Source organism: Dunckerocampus dactyliophorus, chromosome 19, assembly GCF_027744805.1.
Source record: "Dunckerocampus dactyliophorus isolate RoL2022-P2 chromosome 19, RoL_Ddac_1.1, whole genome shotgun sequence".
NCBI lineage: Eukaryota > Metazoa > Chordata > Actinopteri > Syngnathiformes > Syngnathidae > Dunckerocampus > Dunckerocampus dactyliophorus.
Genome location: NC_072837.1, coordinates 19,259,955 through 19,282,961, shown reverse-complemented (window position 1 = coordinate 19,282,961; position 23,007 = coordinate 19,259,955). Strand labels below are relative to the sequence as shown.

General features: G+C 20.6%; 1 protein-coding gene across 4 annotated transcripts in view; it reads left to right on the top strand.

Moving 5' to 3' along the window:
* The window catches only part of LOC129172104 (armadillo-like helical domain-containing protein 4), a 49,530-nt gene that overhangs the window by 4,930 nt on the left and 21,593 nt on the right, over positions 1 to 23,007 (top strand). The gene's annotated exons all lie outside the window — the stretch shown is intronic.

Sequence of the window (23,007 nt, the reverse complement as noted above, 5' to 3'; positions counted from 1 at the left end):
AATATTCACATACAGTATAGTTCACATACAGTATTATTCATATACAGTATAGTTCATATACAGTATAGTTCATATATAGTATTGTTCATATACAGTATAGTTCATATACAGTATAGTTCATATACAGTATTATTTATATACAGTATTATTTACTGTACATACAGTATAGTTCATATACAGTATTATTTATATACAGTATAGTTCATATACAGTATAGTTCATAGACAGTATTATTTATATACAGTATTATTTACTGTATATACAGTATAGTTCATATACAGTATTATTTATATACAGTATAGTTCATATACAGTATAGTTCATAGACAGTATTATTTATATACAGTATTATTTATATACAGTATAGTTCATATGCAGTATTGTTCATATACAGTATAGTTCATATACAGTATTATTTACATACAGTATAGTTCACATACAGTATTATTCATATACAGTATAGTTCATATACAGTATTATTTATATACAGTATTATTTATATACAGTATAGTTCATATACAGTATAGTTCATATACAGTATTATTTATATACAGTATTATTCATATACAGTATAGTTCATATACAGTATTATTTATATACAGTATAGTTCATATACAATATTATTCATATACAGTATAGTTCATATACAGTATTATTCATATACAGTATAGTTCATATATAGTATTGTTCATATACAGTATAGTTCATATACAGTATTATTTATATACAGTATTATTCATATACAGTATAGTTCATATACAGTATAGTTCATATATAGTATTGTTCATATACAGTATTATTTATATACAGTATAGTTCATGTACAGTATAGTTCATACACAGTATTATTTATATACAGTATTATTTATATACAGTATAGTTCATATACAGTATTATTCATATACAGTATAGTTCATATATAGTATTGTTCATATACAGTATAGTTCATATACAGTATTGTTCATATACAGTATAGTTCATATACAGTATTATTTATATACAGTATAGTTCATATACAGTATAGTTCATAGACAGTATTATTTATATACAGTATTATTTATATACAGTATAGTTCATATGCAGTATTGTTCATATACAGTATAGTTCATATACAGTATTATTCACATACAGTATAGTTCAAATACAGTATTATTCATATACAGTATAGTTCATATACAGTATTATTTATATACAGTATTATTTATATACAGTATAGTTCATATACAATATTATTTATATACAGTATAGTTCATATACAGTATTATTCATATACAGTATAGTTCATATACAGTATAGTTCATATACAGTATTATTTATATACAGTATAGTTCATATACAGTATTATTTATATACAGTATTATTTATATACAGTATAGTTCATATACAATATTATTTATATACAGTATAGTTCATATACAGTATTATTCATATACAGTATAGTTCATATATAGTATTGTTCATATACAGTATAGTTCATATACAGTATTATTTATATACAGTATTATTTATATACAGTATAGTTCATATGCAGTATTGTTCATATACAGTATAGTTCATATACAGTATTATTTATATACAGTATAGTTCATATATAGTATTGTTCATATACAGTATAGTTCATATACTGTACAGTATTATTTATATACAGTATAGTTCATATACAGTATAGTTCATATACAGTATTATTTATATACAGTATTATTTATATACAGTATAGTTCATATACAGTATTATTCATATACAGTATAGTTCATATATAGTATTGTTCATATACAGTATAGTTCATATACAGTATTATTTATATACAGTATTATTTATATACAGTATAGTTCATATACAGTATAGTTCATATACAGTATAGTTCACATACAGTATTATTATATACAGTATTATTTATATACAGTATAGTTCATATACAGTATTATTTATATACAGTATTATTTATATACAGTATTGTTCATATACAGTATAGTTCATATACAGTATTATTTATATACAGTATAGTTCATATACAGTATTATTCATATACAGTATAGTTCATATACAATATTATTCATATACAGTATAGTTCATATACAGTGTAGTTCATATACAGTATTATTTATATACAGTATAGTTCATATACAGTATTATTCATTTACAGTATAGTTCACATACAGTATTATTTACATACAGTATAGTTCATATACAGTATAGTTCACATACAGTATTATTCATATACAGTATAGTTCATATACAGTATTATTTATATACAGTATAGTTCATATACAATATTATTTATATACAGTATAGTTCATATACAGTATTATTCATATACAGTATAGTTCATATACAGTATAGTTCATATACAGTATTATTTATATACAGTATAGTTCATATACAGTATAGTTCATATACAGTATTATTTATATACAGTATAGTTCATATATAGTATTGTTCATATACAGTATAGTTCATATACTGTACAGTATTATTTATATACAGTATAGTTCATATACAGTATAGTTCATATACAGTATTATTTATATACAGTATTATTTATATACAGTATAGTTCATATACAGTATTATTCATATACGTTATAGTTCATATATAGTATTGTTCATATACAGTATAGTTCATATACAGTATTATTTATATACAGTATTATTTATATACAGTATAGTTCATATACAGTATTATTCATATACAGTATAGTTCATATACAGTATAGTTCATATACAGTATTATTTATATACAGTATAGTTCATATGCAGTATTGTTCATATACAGTATAGTTCATATACAGTATTATTCACATACAGTATAGTTCACATACAGTATTATTCATATACAGTATAGTTCATATACAGTATTATTTATATACAGTATTATTTATATACAGTATAGTTCATATACAATATTATTTATATACAGTATAGTTCATATACAGTATTATTCATATACAGTATAGTTCATATACAGTATTATTTATATACAGTATAGTTCATATACAGTATAGTTCATATACAGTATTATTTATATACAGTATTATTTATATACAGTATAGTTCATATACAATATTATTTATATACAGTATAGTTCATATACAGTATTATTCATATACAGTATAGTTCATATATAGTATTGTTCATATACAGTATAGTTCATATACAGTATAGTTCATATACTGTACAGTATTATTTATATACAGTATAGTTCATATACAGTATAGTTCATATACAGTATTATTTATATACAGTATTATTTATATACAGTATAGTTCATATACAGTACTATTCATATACAGTATAGTTCATATATAGTATTGTTCATATACAGTATAGTTCATATACAGTATTATTTATATACAGTATTATTTATATACAGTATAGTTCATATACAGTATAGTTCATATACAGTATAGTTCATATACAGTATAGTTCACATACAGTATTATTATATACAGTATTATTTATATACAGTATAGTTCATATACAGTATTATTTATATACAGTATTATTTATATACAGTATTGTTCATATACAGTATAGTTCATATACAGTATTATTTATATACAGTATTATTTATATACAGTATAGTTCATATACAGTATTATTCATATACAGTATAGTTCATATACAATATTATTCATATACAGTATAGTTCATATACAGTGTAGTTCATATACAGTATTATTTATATACAGTATTATTCATATACAGTATAGTTCACATACAGTATTATTTACATACAGTATAGTTCATATACAGTATTATTCATATACAGTATAGTTCACATACAGTATTATTCATATACAGTATAGTTCATATACAGTATTATTTATATACAGTATTATTTATATACAGTATAGTTCATATACAATATTATTTATATACAGTATAGTTCATATACAGTATTATTCATATACAGTATAGTTCATATACAGTATAGTTCATATACAGTATTATTTATATACAGTATAGTTCATATACAGTATAGTTCATATACAGTATTATTTATATACAGTATTATTTATATACAGTATAGTTCATATACAATATTATTTATATACAGTATAGTTCATATACAGTATTATTCATATACAGTATAGTTCATATATAGTATTGTTCATATACAGTATAGTTCATATACAGTATTATTTATATACAGTATTATTTATATACAGTATAGTTCATATGCAGTATTGTTCATATACAGTATAGTTCATATACAATATTATTTATATACAGTATAGTTCATATATAGTATTGTTCATATACAGTATAGTTCATATACAATATTATTTATATACAGTATAGTTCATATACAGTATTATTCATATACAGTATAGTTCATATACAGTATAGTTCATATACAGTATTATTTATATACAGTATAGTTCATATACAGTATAGTTCATATACAGTATTATTTATATACAGTATTATTTATATACAGTATAGTTCATATACAATATTATTTATATACAGTATAGTTCATATACAGTATTATTCATATACAGTATAGTTCATATATAGTATTGTTCATATACAGTATAGTTCATATACAGTATTATTTATATACAGTATTATTTATATACAGTATAGTTCATATGCAGTATTGTTCATATACAGTATAGTTCATATACAGTATTATTTATATACAGTATAGTTCATATATAGTATTGTTCATATACAGTATAGTTCATATACTGTACAGTATTATTTATATACAGTATAGTTCATATACAGTATAGTTCATATACAGTATTATTTATATACAGTATTATTTATATACAGTATAGTTCATATACAGTATTATTCATATACGTTATAGTTCATATATAGTATTATTCATATACAGTATAGTTCATATACAGTATTATTTATATACAGTATTATTTATATACAGTATAGTTCATATACAGTATTATTCATATACAGTATAGTTCATATACAGTATAGTTCATAGACAGTATTATTTATATACAGTATTATTTATATACAGTATAGTTCATATGCAGTATTGTTCATATACAGTATAGTTCATATACAGTATTATTCACATACAGTATAGTTCACATACAGAATTATTCATATACAGTATAGTTCATATACAGTATTATTTATATACAGTATTATTTATATACAGTATAGTTCATATACAATATTATTTATATACAGTATAGTTCATATACAGTATTATTCATATACAGTATAGTTCATATACAGTATAGTTCATATACAGTATTATTTATATACAGTATAGTTCATATACAGTATAGTTCATATACAGTATTATTTATATACAGTATTATTTATATACAGTATAGTTCATATACAATATTATTTATATACAGTATAGTTCATATACAGTATTATTCATATACAGTATAGTTCATATATAGTATTGTTCATATACAGTATAGTTCATATACAGTATTATTTATATACAGTATTATTTATATACAGTATAGTTCATATATAGTATTGTTCATATACAGTATAGTTCATATACTGTACAGTATTATTTATATACAGTATAGTTCATATACAGTATAGTTCATATACTGTACAGTATTATTTATATACAGTATAGTTCATATACAGTATAGTTCATATACAGTATTATTTATATACAGTATTATTTATATACAGTATAGTTCATATACAGTACTATTCATATACAGTATAGTTCATATATAGTATTGTTCATATACAGTATAGTTCATATACAGTATTATTTATATACAGTATTATTTATATACAGTATAGTTCATATACAGTATAGTTCATATACAGTATAGTTCACATACAGTATTATATACAGTATTATTTATATACAGTATAGTTCATATACAGTAATATTTATATACAGTATTATTTATATACAGTATTGTTCATATACAGTATAGTTCATATACAGTATTATTTATATACAGTATTATTTATATACAGTATAGTTCATATACAGTATTATTCATATACAGTATAGTTCATATACAATATTATTCATATACAGTATAGTTCATATACAGTGTAGTTCATATACAGTATTATTTATATACAGTATAGTTCATATACAGTATTATTCATATACAGTATAGTTCACATACAGTATTATTTACATACAGTATAGTTCATATACAGTATTATTCATATACAGTATAGTTCACATACAGTATTATTCATATACAGTATAGTTCATATACAGTATTATTTATATACAGTATTATTTATATACAGTATAGTTCATATACAATATTATTTATATACAGTATAGTTCATATACAGTATTATTCATATACAGTATAGTTCATATATAGTATTGTTCATATACAGTATAGTTCATATACAGTATTATTTATATACAGTATTATTTATATACAGTATAGTTCATATGCAGTATTGTTCATATACAGTATAGTTCATATACAATATTATTTATATACAGTATAGTTCATATATAGTATTGTTCATATACAGTATAGTTCATATACTGTACAGTATTATTTATATACAGTATAGTTCATATACAGTATAGTTCATATACAGTATTATTTATATACAGTATTATTTATATACAGTATTATTCATATACAGTATTATTTATATACAGTATAGTTCATATACAGTATAGTTCATATACAGTATTATTTATATACAGTATTATTTATATACAGTATAGTTCATATGCAGTATTGTTCATATACAGTATAGTTCATATACAGTATTATTCATATACAGTATAGTTCATATATAGTATTGTTCATATACAGTATAGTTCATATACAGTATTATTTATATACAGTATTATTTATATACAGTATAGTTCATATGCAGTATTGTTCATATACAGTATAGTTCATATACAATATTATTTATATACAGTATAGTTCATATATAGTATTGTTCATATACAGTATAGTTCATATACTGTACAGTATTATTTATATACAGTATAGTTCATATACAGTATAGTTCATATACAGTATTATTTATATACAGTATTATTTATATACAGTATTATTCATATACAGTATTATTCATATACGTTATAGTTCATATACAGTATAGTTCATATACAGTATTATTTATATACAGTATTATTTATATACAGTATAGTTCATATACAGTATTATTCATATACAGTATAGTTCATATACAGTATAGTTCACATACAGTATTATTATATACAGTATTATTTATATACAGTATAGTTCATATACAGTATTATTTATATACAGTATTGTTCATATACAGTATAGTTCATATACAGTATTATTTATATACAGTATTATTTATATACAGTATAGTTCATATACAGTATTATTCATATACAGTATAGTTCATATACAATATTATTCATATACAGTATAGTTCATATACAGTGTAGTTCATATACAGTGTAGTTCATATACAGTATTATTTATATACAGTATAGTTCATATACAGTATTATTCATATACAGTATTATTTATATACAGTATAGTTCATATACAATATTATTCATATACAGTATAGTTCATATACAGTATTATTCATATACAGTATTATTTATATACAGTATAGTTCATATACAATATTATTCATATACAGTATAGTTCATATACAGTATAGTTCACATACAGTATTATTCATATACAGTATAGTTCATATATAGTATTGTTCATATACAGTATAGTTCATATACAGTATTATTTATATACAGTATAGTTTATATACAATATTATTTATATACAGTATAGTTCATATACAGTATTATTCAAATACAGTATTATTTATATACAGTATAGTTCATATACAGTATTATTCATATACAGTATAGTTCATATACAGTATAGTTCATATACACTATTATTTATATACAGTATAGTTCATATACAGTATTATTCATATACAGTATTATTTATATACAGTATAGTTCATATACAATATTATTCATATACAGTATAGTTCATATACAGTATAGTTCATATACAGTATTATTCATATACAGTATTATTTATATACAGTATAGTTCATATACAATATTATTCATATACAGTATAGTTCATATACTGTATAGTTCATATACAGTATTATTCATATACAATATTATTTATATACAGTATAGTTCATATACAATATTATTTATATACAGTATTATTTATTTACAGTAATTATTTAATATACAGTATTATTCATATACAGTATAGTTCATATACAGTATAGTTCATATATAGTATTGTTCATATACAGTGTAGTTCATATACAGTATTATTTATATACAGTATAGTTCATATACAATATTATTTATATACAGTATAGTTCATATACAGTATAGTTCATATACAGTATTATTTATATACAGTACAGTTCATATACAATATTATTCATATACAGTATTATTTATATACAGTATTATTCCTATACAGTATAGTTCATATACAGTATTATTCATATACAGTATTATTTATATACAGTATAGTTCATATACAGTATAGTTCATATATAGTATTGTTCATATACAGTATAGTTCATATACAGTATTATTTATATACAGTATAGTTCACATACAGTATTATTTATATACAGTATTATTTATATACAGTATAGTTCATATACAGTATTATTCATATACAGTATAGTTCATATATAGTATTGTTCATATACAGTATTACTTATATACAGTATTATTTATATACAGTATAGTTCATATACAATATTATTCATATACAGTATAGTTCATATACAGTATTATTCATATACAGTATAGTTCATATACAGTATAGTTCATATATAGTATTGTTCATATACAGTATCGTTCATATACAGTATTATTTATATACAGTATTATTCATATACAGTATAGTTCATATACAGTATAGTTCATATACAGTATTATTCATATACAGTATTATTTATATACAGTATAGTTCATATACAATATTATTCATATACAGTATAGTTCATATACAGTATAGTTCATATACAGTATTATTCATATACAGTATTATTTATATACAGTATAGTTCATATACAATATTATTCATATACAGTATAGTTCATATACAGTATTATTCATATACAGTATTATTTACTATATACAGTATAATTCATATACAATATTATTTATATACAGTATAGTTCATATACAGTATAGTTCACATACAGTATTATTCATATACAGTATAGTTCATATACAGTATAGTTCATATACAGTATTATTCATATACAGTATTATTTATATACAGTATAGTTCATATACAATATTATTCATATACAGTATAGTTCATATACAGTATTATTCATATACAGTATTATTTATATACAGTATAGTTCATATACAATATTGTTCATATACAGTATAGTTCATATACAGTATTATTCATATACAATATTATTTATATACAGTATAGTTCATATACAGTATTATTTATATACAGTATTATTTATTTACAGTAATTATTTAATATACAGTATTATTCATATACAGTATAGTTCATATACAGTATAGTTCATATATAGTATTGTTCATATACAGTGTAGTTCATATACAGTATTATTTATATACAGTATAGTTCATATACAATATTATTTATATACAGTATAGTTCATATACAGTATAGTTCATATACAGTATTATTTATATACAGTACAGTTCATATACAATATTATTCATATACAGTATTATTTATATACAGTATTATTCATATACAGTATAGTTCATATACAATATTATTCATATACAGTATAGTTCATATACAGTATAGTTCATATACAGTATTATTCATATACAGTATTATTTATATACAGTATAGTTCATATACAATATTATTCATATACAGTATAGTTCATATACAGTATTATTCATATACAGTATTATTTACTATATACAGTATAGTTCATATACAATATTATTTATATACAGTATAGTTCATATACAGTATAGTTCATATACAGTATTATTCATATACAGTATTATTTATATACAGTATAGTTCATATACAGTATAGTTCATATACAGTATAGTTCATATATAGTATTGTTCATATACAGTATAGTTCATATACAGTATTATTTATATACAGTATAGTTCACATACAGTATTATTTATATACAGTATTATTTATATACAGTATAGTTCATCTACAGTATTATTCATATACAGTATAGTTCATATATAGTATTGTTCATATACAGTATTACTTATATACAGTATTATTTATATACAGTATAGTTCATATACAATATTATTCATATACAGTATAGTTCATATATAGTATTGTTCATATACAGTATAGTTCATATACAGTATTATTTATATACAGTATTATTCATATACAGTATAGTTCATATACAGTATAGTTCATATACAGTATTATTCATATATAGTATTATTTATATACAGTATAGTTCATATACAATATTATTCATATACAGTATAGTTCATATACAGTATAGTTCATATACAGTATTATTCATATACAGTATTATTTATATACAGTATAGTTCATATACAATATTATTCATATACCGTATAGTTCATATACAGTATTATTCATATACAGTATTATTTACTATATACAGTATAGTTCATATACAATATTATTTATATACAGTATAGTTCATATACAGTATAGTTCACATACAGTATTATTCATATAAAGTATTATTTATATACAGTATAGTTCATATACAATATTATTCATATACAGTATAGTTCACATATAGTATTGTTCATATACAGTATAGTTCATATACAGTATTATTTATATACAGTATAGTTCATATACAGTATAGTTCACATACAGTATTATTTATATACAGTATAGTTCATATATAGTATTGTTCATATACAGTATTATTTATATACAGTATTATTTATATACAGTATAGTTCATATACAATATTATTCATATACAGTATAGTTCATATACAGTATTATTCATATACAGTATAGTTCATATATAGTATAGTTCATATACAGTATAGTTCATATACAGTATTATTTATATACAGTATTATTCATATACAGTATAGTTCATATACAGTATAGTTCATATACAGTATTATTTATATACAGTATAGTTCATATACAGTATTATTCATATACAGTATTATTTATATACAGTATAGTTCATATACAATATTATTCATATACAGTATAGTTCATATACAGTATAGTTCATATACAGTATTATTCATATACAGTATTATTTATATACAGTATAGTTCATATACAATATTATTCATATACAGTATAGTTCATATACAGTATAGTTCATATACAGTATTATTCATATACAGTATTATTTACTATATACAGTATAGTTCATATACAGTATAGTTCATATACAGTATTATTTATATACAGTATAGTTCATATACAGTATAGTTCACATACAGTATAGTTCATATACAATATTATTCATATACAGTATAGTTCATATACAGTATTATTCATATACAGTATAGTTCATATACAGTATAGTTCATATATAATATTGTTCATATACAGTATAGTTCATATACAGTATTATTTATAGACAGTATTATTCATATACAGTATAGTTCATATACAGTATAGTTCATATACAGTATTATTCATATACAGTATTATTTATATACAGTATAGTTCATATACAATATTATTCATATACAGTATAGTTCATATACAGTATTATTTATATACAGTATAGTTCATATACAGTATTATTCATATACAGTATTATTTATATACAGTATAGTTCATATATAGTATTGTTCATATACAGTATTATTTATATACAGTATTATTTATATACAGTATAGTTCATATACAATATTATTCACATACAGTATAGTTCATATACAGTATAGTTCTCTTACAGTATTATTTATATACAGTATTATTTATATACAGTATAGTTCATATACAGTATTATTCATATACAGTATAGTTCATATATAGTATTGTTCATATACAGTATTATTTATATACAGTATTATTTATATACAGTATAGTTCATATACAATATTATTCACATAGAGTATAGTTCATATACAGTATTATTCATATACAGTATAGTTCATATATAGTATAGTTCATATACAGTATAGTTCATATACAGTATTATTTATATACAGTATTATTTATATACAGTATAGTTCATATACAGTATAGTTCATATACAGTATTATTTATATACAGTATAGTTCATATACAGTATTATTCATATACAGTATTATTTATATACAGTATAGTTCATATACAATATTATTCATATACAGTATAGTTCATATATAGTATAGTTCATATACAGTATTATTCATATACAGTATTATTTATATACAGTATAGTTCATATACAATATTATTCATATACAGTATTATTTATATACAGTATTATTCATATACAGTATAGTTCATATACAATATTATTCATATACAGTATTGTTCATATACAGTATAGTTCATATACAGTATAGTTCATATACAGTATTGTTCATATACAGTATTATTTACTATATACAGTATAGTTCATATACAGTATTATTCATATACAGTATTATTTACTATATACAGTATAGTTCATATACAGTATTATTCATATACAGTATTATTTATATACAGTATAGTTCATATACAGTATAGTTCATATATAGTATTGTTCATATACAGTATAGTTCATATACAGTATTATTTATATACAGTATAGTTCATATACAGTATAGTTCACATACAGTATTATTTATATACAGTATTATTTATATACAGTATAGTTCATATACAGTATTATTCATATACAGTATAGTTCATATATAGTATTGTTCATATACAGTATTACTTATATACAGTATTATTTATATACAGTATAGTTCATATACAATATTATTCATATACAGTATAGTTCATATACAGTATTATTCATATACAGTATAGTTCATATACAGTATTGTTCATATACAGTATAGTTCATATACAGTATTATTTATATACAGTATTATTCATATACAGTATAGTTCATATACAGTATAGTTCATATACAGTATTATTCATATACAGTATTATTTATATACAGTATAGTTCATATACAATATTATTCATATACAGTATAGTTCATATACAGTATAGTTCATATACAGTATTATTTATATACAGTATAGTTCATATACAATATTATTCATATACAGTATAGTTCATATATAGTATTATTCATATACAGTATTATTTACTATATACAGTATAGTTCATATACAATATTATTCATATACAGTATAGTTCATATACAATATTATTTATATACAGTATAGTTCATATACAGTATAGTTCTCTTACAGTATTATTTATATACAGTATTATTTATATACAGTATAGTTCATATACAGTATTATTCATATACAGTATAGTTCATATATAGTATTGTTCATATACAGTATTATTTATATACAGTATTATTTATATACAGTATAGTTCATATACAATATTATTCACATACAGTATAGTTCATATACAGTATTATTCATATACAGTATAGTTGATATATAGTATAGTTCATATACAGTATTATTCATATACAGTATAGTTCATATACAGTATTATTTATATACAGTATAGTTCATATACAGTATTATTCATATACAGTATTATTTATATACAGTATAGTTCATATATAGTATAGTTCATATACAGTATAGTTCATATACAGTATTATTTATATACAGTATTATTTATATACAGTATAGTTCATATACAGTATTATTCATATACAGTATTATTTATATACAGTATAGTTCATATACAATATTATTCATATACAGTATAGTTCATATATAGTATAGTTCATATACAGGATTATTCATATACAGTATTATTTATATACAGTATAGTTCATATACAATATTATTCATATACAGTATTATTTATATACAGTATAGTTCATATACAATATTATTCATATACAGTATTGTTCATATACAGTATAGTTCATATACAGTATAGTTCATATACAGTATTGTTCATATACAGTATTATTTACTATATACAGTATAGTTCATATACAGTATTATTCATATACAGTATTATTTACTATATACAGTATAGTTCATATACAGTATTCATATACAGTATTATTTATATACAGTATAGTTCATATACAGTATAGTTCATATATAGTATTGTTCATATACAGTATAGTTCATATACAGTATTATTTATATACAGTATAGTTCATATACAGTATAGTTCACATACAGTATTATTTATATACAGTATTATTTATATACAGTATAGTTCATATACAGTATTATTCATATACAGTATAGTTCATATATAGTATTGTTCATATACAGTATTACTTATATACAGTATTATTTATATACAGTATAGTTCATATACAATATTATTCATATACAGTATAGTTCATATACAGTATTATTCATATACAGTATAGTTCATATACAGTATTGTTCATATACAGTATAGTTCATATACAGTATTATTTATATACAGTATTATTCATATACAGTATAGTTCATATACAGTATAGTTCATATACAGTATTATTCATATACAGTATTATTTATATACAGTATAGTTCATATACAATATTATTCATATACAGTATAGTTCATATACAGTATAGTTCATATACAGTATTATTTATATACAGTATAGTTCATATACAATATTATTCATATACAGTATAGTTCATATATAGTATTATTCATATACAGTATTATTTACTATATACAGTATAGTTCATATACAATATTATTCATATACAGTATAGTTCATATACAATATTATTTATATACAGTATAGTTCATATACAGTATAGTTCTCTTACAGTATTATTTATATACAGTATTATTTATATACAGTATAGTTCATATACAGTATTATTCATATACAGTATAGTTCATATATAGTATTGTTCATATACAGTATTATTTATATACAGTATTATTTATATACAGTATAGTTCATATACAATATTATTCACATACAGTATAGTTCATATACAGTATTGTTCATATACAGTATTATTTATATACAGTATTATTTATATACAGTATAGTTCATATACAGTATTATTCATATACAGTATTATTTATATACAGTATAGTTCATATACAATATTATTTATATACAGTATAGTTCATATACAGTATAGTTCTCTTACAGTATTATTTATATACAGTATTATTTATATACAGTATAGTTCATATACAGTATTATTCATATACAGTATAGTTCATATATAGTATTGTTCATATACAGTATTATTTATATACAGTATTATTTATATACAGTATAGTTCATATACAATATTATTCACATACAGTATAGTTCATATACAGTATTATTCATATACAGTATAGTTCATATATAGTATAGTTCATATACAGTATAGTTCATATACAGTATTATTTATATACAGTATTATTCATATACAGTATAGTTCATATACAGTATAGTTCATATACAGTATTATTTATATACAGTATAGTTCATATACAGTATTATTCATATACAGTATTATTTATATACAGTATAGTTCATATATAGTATTGTTCATATACAGTATTATTTATATACAGTATTATTTATATACAGTATAGTTCATATACAATATTATTCACATACAGTATAGTTCATATACAGTATTATTCATATACAGTATAGTTCATATATAGTATAGTTCATATACAGTATTATTCATATACAGTATAGTTCATATACAGTATTATTTATATACAGTATAGTTCATATACAGTATTATTCATATACAGTATTATTTATATACAGTATAGTTCATATACAATATTATTTATATACAGTATAGTTCATATACAGTATAGTTCTCTTACAGTATTATTTATATACAGTATTATTTATATACAGTATAGTTCATATACAGTATTATTCATATACAGTATAGTTCATATATAGTATTGTTCATATACAGTATTATTTATATACAGTATTATTTATATACAGTATAGTTCATATACAATATTATTCACATACAGTATAGTTCATATACAGTATTATTCATATACAGTATAGTTCATATATAGTATAGTTCATATACAGTATAGTTCATATACAGTATTATTTATATACAGTATTATTCATATACAGTATAGTTCATATACAGTATAGTTCATATACAGTATTATTTATATACAGTATAGTTCATATACAGTATTATTCATATACAGTATTATTTATATACAGTATAGTTCATATACAATATTATTCATATACAGTATAGTTCATATACAATATTATTCATATACAGTATTATTTATATACAGTATAGTTCATATACAATATTATTCATATACAGTATTGTTCATATACAGTATAGTTCATATACAGTATAGTTCATATACAGTATTGTTCATATACAGTATTATTTACTATATACAGTATAGTTCATATACAGTATTATTCATATACAGTATTATTTACTATATACAGTATAGTTCATATACAGTATTATTCATATACAGTATTATTTATATACAGTATAGTTCATATACAGTATAGTTCATATATAGTATTGTTCATATACAGTATAGTTCATATACAGTATTATTTATATACAGTATAGTTCATATACAGTATAGTTCACATACAGTATTATTTATATACAGTATTATTTATATACAGTATAGTTCATATACAGTATTATTCATATACAGTATAGTTCATATATAGTATTGTTCATATACAGTATTACTTATATACAGTATTATTTATATACAGTATAGTTCATATACAATATTATTCATATACAGTATAGTTCATATACAGTATTATTCATATACAGTATAGTTCATATATAGTATTGTTCATATACAGTATAGTTCATATACAGTATAGTTCATATATAGTATTGTTCATATACAGTATAGTTCATATACAGTATTGTTCATATACAGTATAGTTCATATACAGTATTATTTATATACAGTATTATTCATATACAGTATAGTTCATATACAGTATAGTTCATATACAGTATTATTCATATACAGTATTATTTATATACAGTATAGTTCATATACAATATTATTCATATACAGTATAGTTCATATACAGTATAGTTCATATACAGTATAGTTCATATACAGTATTATTTATATACAGTATAGTTCATATACAATATTATTCATATACAGTATAGTTCATATACAGCATTATTCATATACAGTATTATTTACTATATACAGTATAGTTCATATACAATATTATTCATATACAGTATAGTTCATATACAGTGTGCAGGCCTTGCTAGCCAACCAGTTAAACAGTTCCCGAAAGGAGATGAAAGAGGCAGGTCTTTCTTCTTTAGCCTTTATAGGATTTTGTGAAACTGTAATACAATACAGAACTTAAATAAGAACAGAACAATAAAACTCTCTTGAATCTTGAATCACAAAGGTTGGCCGCATGTAGAATTAACAACAAGAATAAAGTTAAAGCTCCATAGGCAAAGATACCAAAGGGAAAGCTGGCTTAGCCTACTAGGGGAACACCAGCTACCATTGCACAAGACTACTTAATATGAAAAAACACAAACTGCACTTACAGACGTTGCTTTAGCTGTAGGAACAAGGAAAGACAGGGTAGTGTAACTGGAAACCGAACATGAAGGGCAGGAGTGGAAGTATTCACTGAGAAAAAGTCAATGAGAGCAGCGATAGGAATAGACAACTGACGAGTCACGTTAACGTAATGTTGAGAAAAAAGAGAAAATGACCCGTATGTACAATAGGGACCATTGCTTAATACGTCCACAAGGGGGTGCCATTACACAAGAAAACATAGGCTCTGCTCAGGAGACTGAACATACAGTATAGTTCATATACAGTATTATTCATATACAGTATAGTTCATATTCAGTATAGTTCATATACAATATTATTCATATACAGTATTATTTATATACAGTATAGTTCATATACAGTATTATTCATATACAGTATAGTTCATATATAGTATAGTTCATATACAGTATAGTTCATATACAGTATTATTCATATACAGTATAGTTCATATACAGTATTATTTATATACAGTATTATTTATATACAGTATAGTTCATATGCAGTATTGTTCATATACAGTATAGTTCATATACAGTATTATTTATATACAGTATAGTTCATATATAGTATTGTTCATATACAGTATAGTTCATATACTGTACAGTATTATTTATATACAGTATAGTTCATATACAGTATAGTTCATATACAGTATTATTTATATACAGTATTATTTATATACAGTATAGTTCATATACAGTATTATTCATATACGTTATAGTTCATATATAGTATTATTCATATACAGTATAGTTCATATACAGTATTATTTATATACAGTATTATTTATATACAGTATAGTTCATATACAGTATTATTCATATACAGTATAGTTCATATACAGTATAGTTCATAGACAGTATTATTTATATACAGTATTATTTATATACAGTATAGTTCATATGCAGTATTGTTCATATACAGTATAGTTCATATACAGTATTATTCACATACAGTATAGTTCACATACAGAATTATTCATATACAGTATAGTTCATATACAGTATTATTTATATACAGTATTATTTATATACAGTATAGTTCATATACAATATTATTTATATACAGTATAGTTCATATACAGTATTATTCATATACAGTATAGTTCATATACAGTATAGTTCATATACAGTATTATTTATATACAGTATAGTTCATATACAGTATAGTTCATATACAGTATTATTTATATACAGTATTATTTATATACAGTATAGTTCATATACAATATTATTTATATACAGTATAGTTCATATATAGTATTGTTCATATACAGTATAGTTCATATACAGTATTATTTATATACAGTATTATTTATATACAGTATAGTTCATATATAGTATTGTTCATATACAGTATAGTTCATATACTGTACAGTATTATTTATATACAGTATAGTTCATATACAGTATAGTTCATATACTGTACAGTATTATTTATATACAGTATAGTTCATATACAGTATAGTTCATATACAGTATTATTTATATACAGTATTATTTATATACAGTATAGTTCATATACAGTACTATTCATATACAGTATAGTTCATATATAGTATTGTTCATATACAGTATAGTTCATATACAGTATTATTTATATACAGTATTATTTATATACAGTATAGTTCATATACAGTATAGTTCATATACAGTATAGTTCACATACAGTATTATATACAGTATTATTTATATACAGTATAGTTCATATACAGTATTATTTATATACAGTATTATTTATATACAGTATTGTTCATATACAGTATAGTTCATATACAGTATTATTTATATACAGTATTATTTATATACAGTATAGTTCATATACAGTATTATTCATATACAGTATAGTTCATATACAATATTATTCATATACAGTATAGTTCATATACAGTGTAGTTCATATACAGTATTATTTATATACAGTATAGTTCATATACAGTATTATTCATATACAGTATAGTTCACATACAGTATTATTTACATACAGTATAGTTCATATACAGTATTATTCATATACAGTATAGTTCACATACAGTATTATTCATATACAGTATAGTTCATATACAGTATTATTTATATACAGTATTATTTATATACAGTATAGTTCATATACAATATTATTTATATACAGTATAGTTCATATACAGTATTATTCATATACAGTATAGTTCATATATAGTATTGTTCATATACAGTATAGTTCATATACAGTATTATTTATATACAGTATTATTTATATACAGTATAGTTCATATGCAGTATTGTTCATATACAGTATAGTTCATATACAATATTATTTATATACAGTATAGTTCATATATAGTATTGTTCATATACAGTATAGTTCATATACTGTACAGTATTATTTATATACAGTATAGTTCATATACAGTATAGTTCATATACAGTATTATTTATATACAGTATTATTTATATACAGTATTATTCATATACAGTATTATTTATATACAGTATAGTTCATATACAGTATAGTTCATATACAGTATTATTTATATACAGTATTATTTATATACAGTATAGTTCATATGCAGTATTGTTCATATACAGTATAGTTCATATACAGTATTATTCATATACAGTATAGTTCATATATAGTATTGTTCATATACAGTATAGTTCATATACAGTATTATTTATATACAGTATTATTTATATACAGTATAGTTCATATGCAGTATTGTTCATATACAGTATAGTTCATATACAATATTATTTATATACAGTATAGTTCATATATAGTATTGTTCATATACAGTATAGTTCATATACTGTACAGTATTATTTATATACAGTATAGTTCATATACAGTATAGTTCATATACAGTATTATTTATATACAGTATTATTTATATACAGTATTATTCATATACAGTATTATTCATATACGTTATAGTTCATATACAGTATAGTTCATATACAGTATTATTTATATACAGTATTATTTATATACAGTATAGTTCATATACAGTATTATTCATATACAGTATAGTTCATATACAGTATAGTTCACATACAGTATTATTATATACAGTATTATTTATATACAGTATAGTTCATATACAGTATTATTTATATACAGTATTGTTCATATACAGTATAGTTCATATACAGTATTATTTATATACAGTATTATTTATATACAGTATAGTTCATATACAGTATTATTCATATACAGTATAGTTCATATACAATATTATTCATATACAGTATAGTTCATATACAGTGTAGTTCATATACAGTGTAGTTCATATACAGTATTATTTATATACAGTATAGTTCATATACAGTATTATTCATATACAGTATTATTTATATACAGTATAGTTCATATACAATATTATTCATATACAGTATAGTTCATATACAGTATTATTCATATACAGTATTATTTATATACAGTATAGTTCATATACAATATTATTCATATACAGTATAGTTCATATACAGTATAGTTCACATACAGTATTATTCATATACAGTATAGTTCATATATAGTATTGTTCATATACAGTATAGTTCATATACAGTATTATTTATATACAGTATAGTTTATATACAATATTATTTATATACAGTATAGTTCATATACAGTATTATTCAAATACAGTATTATTTATATACAGTATAGTTCATATACAGTATTATTCATATACAGTATAGTTCATATACAGTATAGTTCATATACACTATTATTTATATACAGTATAGTTCATATACAGTATTATTCATATACAGTATTATTTATATACAGTATAGTTCATATACAATATTATTCATATACAGTATAGTTCATATACAGTATAGTTCATATACAGTATTATTCATATACAGTATTATTTATATACAGTATAGTTCATATACAATATTATTCATATACAGTATAGTTCATATACTGTATAGTTCATATACAGTATTATTCATATACAATATTATTTATATACAGTATAGTTCATATACAATATTATTTATATACAGTATTATTTATTTACAGTAATTATTTAATATACAGTATTATTCATATACAGTATAGTTCATATACAGTATAGTTCATATATAGTATTGTTCATATACAGTGTAGTTCATATACAGTATTATTTATATACAGTATAGTTCATATACAATATTATTTATATACAGTATAGTTCATATACAGTATAGTTCATATACAGTATTATTTATATACAGTACAGTTCATATACAATATTATTCATATACAGTATTATTTATATACAGTATTATTCCTATACAGTATAGTTCATATACAGTATTATTCATATACAGTATTATTTATATACAGTATAGTTCATATACAGTATAGTTCATATATAGTATTGTTCATATACAGTATAGTTCATATACAGTATTATTTATATACAGTATAGTTCACATACAGTATTATTTATATACAGTATTATTTATATACAGTATAGTTCATATACAGTATTATTCATATACAGTATAGTTCATATATAGTATTGTTCATATACAGTATTACTTATATACAGTATTATTTATATACAGTATAGTTCATATACAATATTATTCATATACAGTATAGTTCATATACAGTATTATTCATATACAGTATAGTTCATATACAGTATAGTTCATATATAGTATTGTTCATATACAGTATCGTTCATATACAGTATTATTTATATACAGTATTATTCATATACAGTATAGTTCATATACAGTATAGTTCATATACAGTATTATTCATATACAGTATTATTTATATACAGTATAGTTCATATACAATATTATTCATATACAGTATAGTTCATATACAGTATAGTTCATATACAGTATTATTCATATACAGTATTATTTATATACAGTATAGTTCATATACAATATTATTCATATACAGTATAGTTCATATACAGTATTATTCATATACAGTATTATTTACTATATACAGTATAATTCATATACAATATTATTTATATACAGTATAGTTCATATACAGTATAGTTCACATACAGTATTATTCATATACAGTATAGTTCATATACAGTATAGTTCATATACAGTATTATTCATATACAGTATTATTTATATACAGTATAGTTCATATACAATATTATTCATATACAGTATAGTTCATATACAGTATTATTCATATACAGTATTATTTATATACAGTATAGTTCATATACAATATTGTTCATATACAGTATAGTTCATATACAGTATTATTCATATACAATATTATTTATATACAGTATAGTTCATATACAGTATTATTTATATACAGTATTATTTATTTACAGTAATTATTTAATATACAGTATTATTCATATACAGTATAGTTCATATACAGTATAGTTCATATATAGTATTGTTCATATACAGTGTAGTTCATATACAGTATTATTTATATACAGTATAGTTCATATACAATATTATTTATATACAGT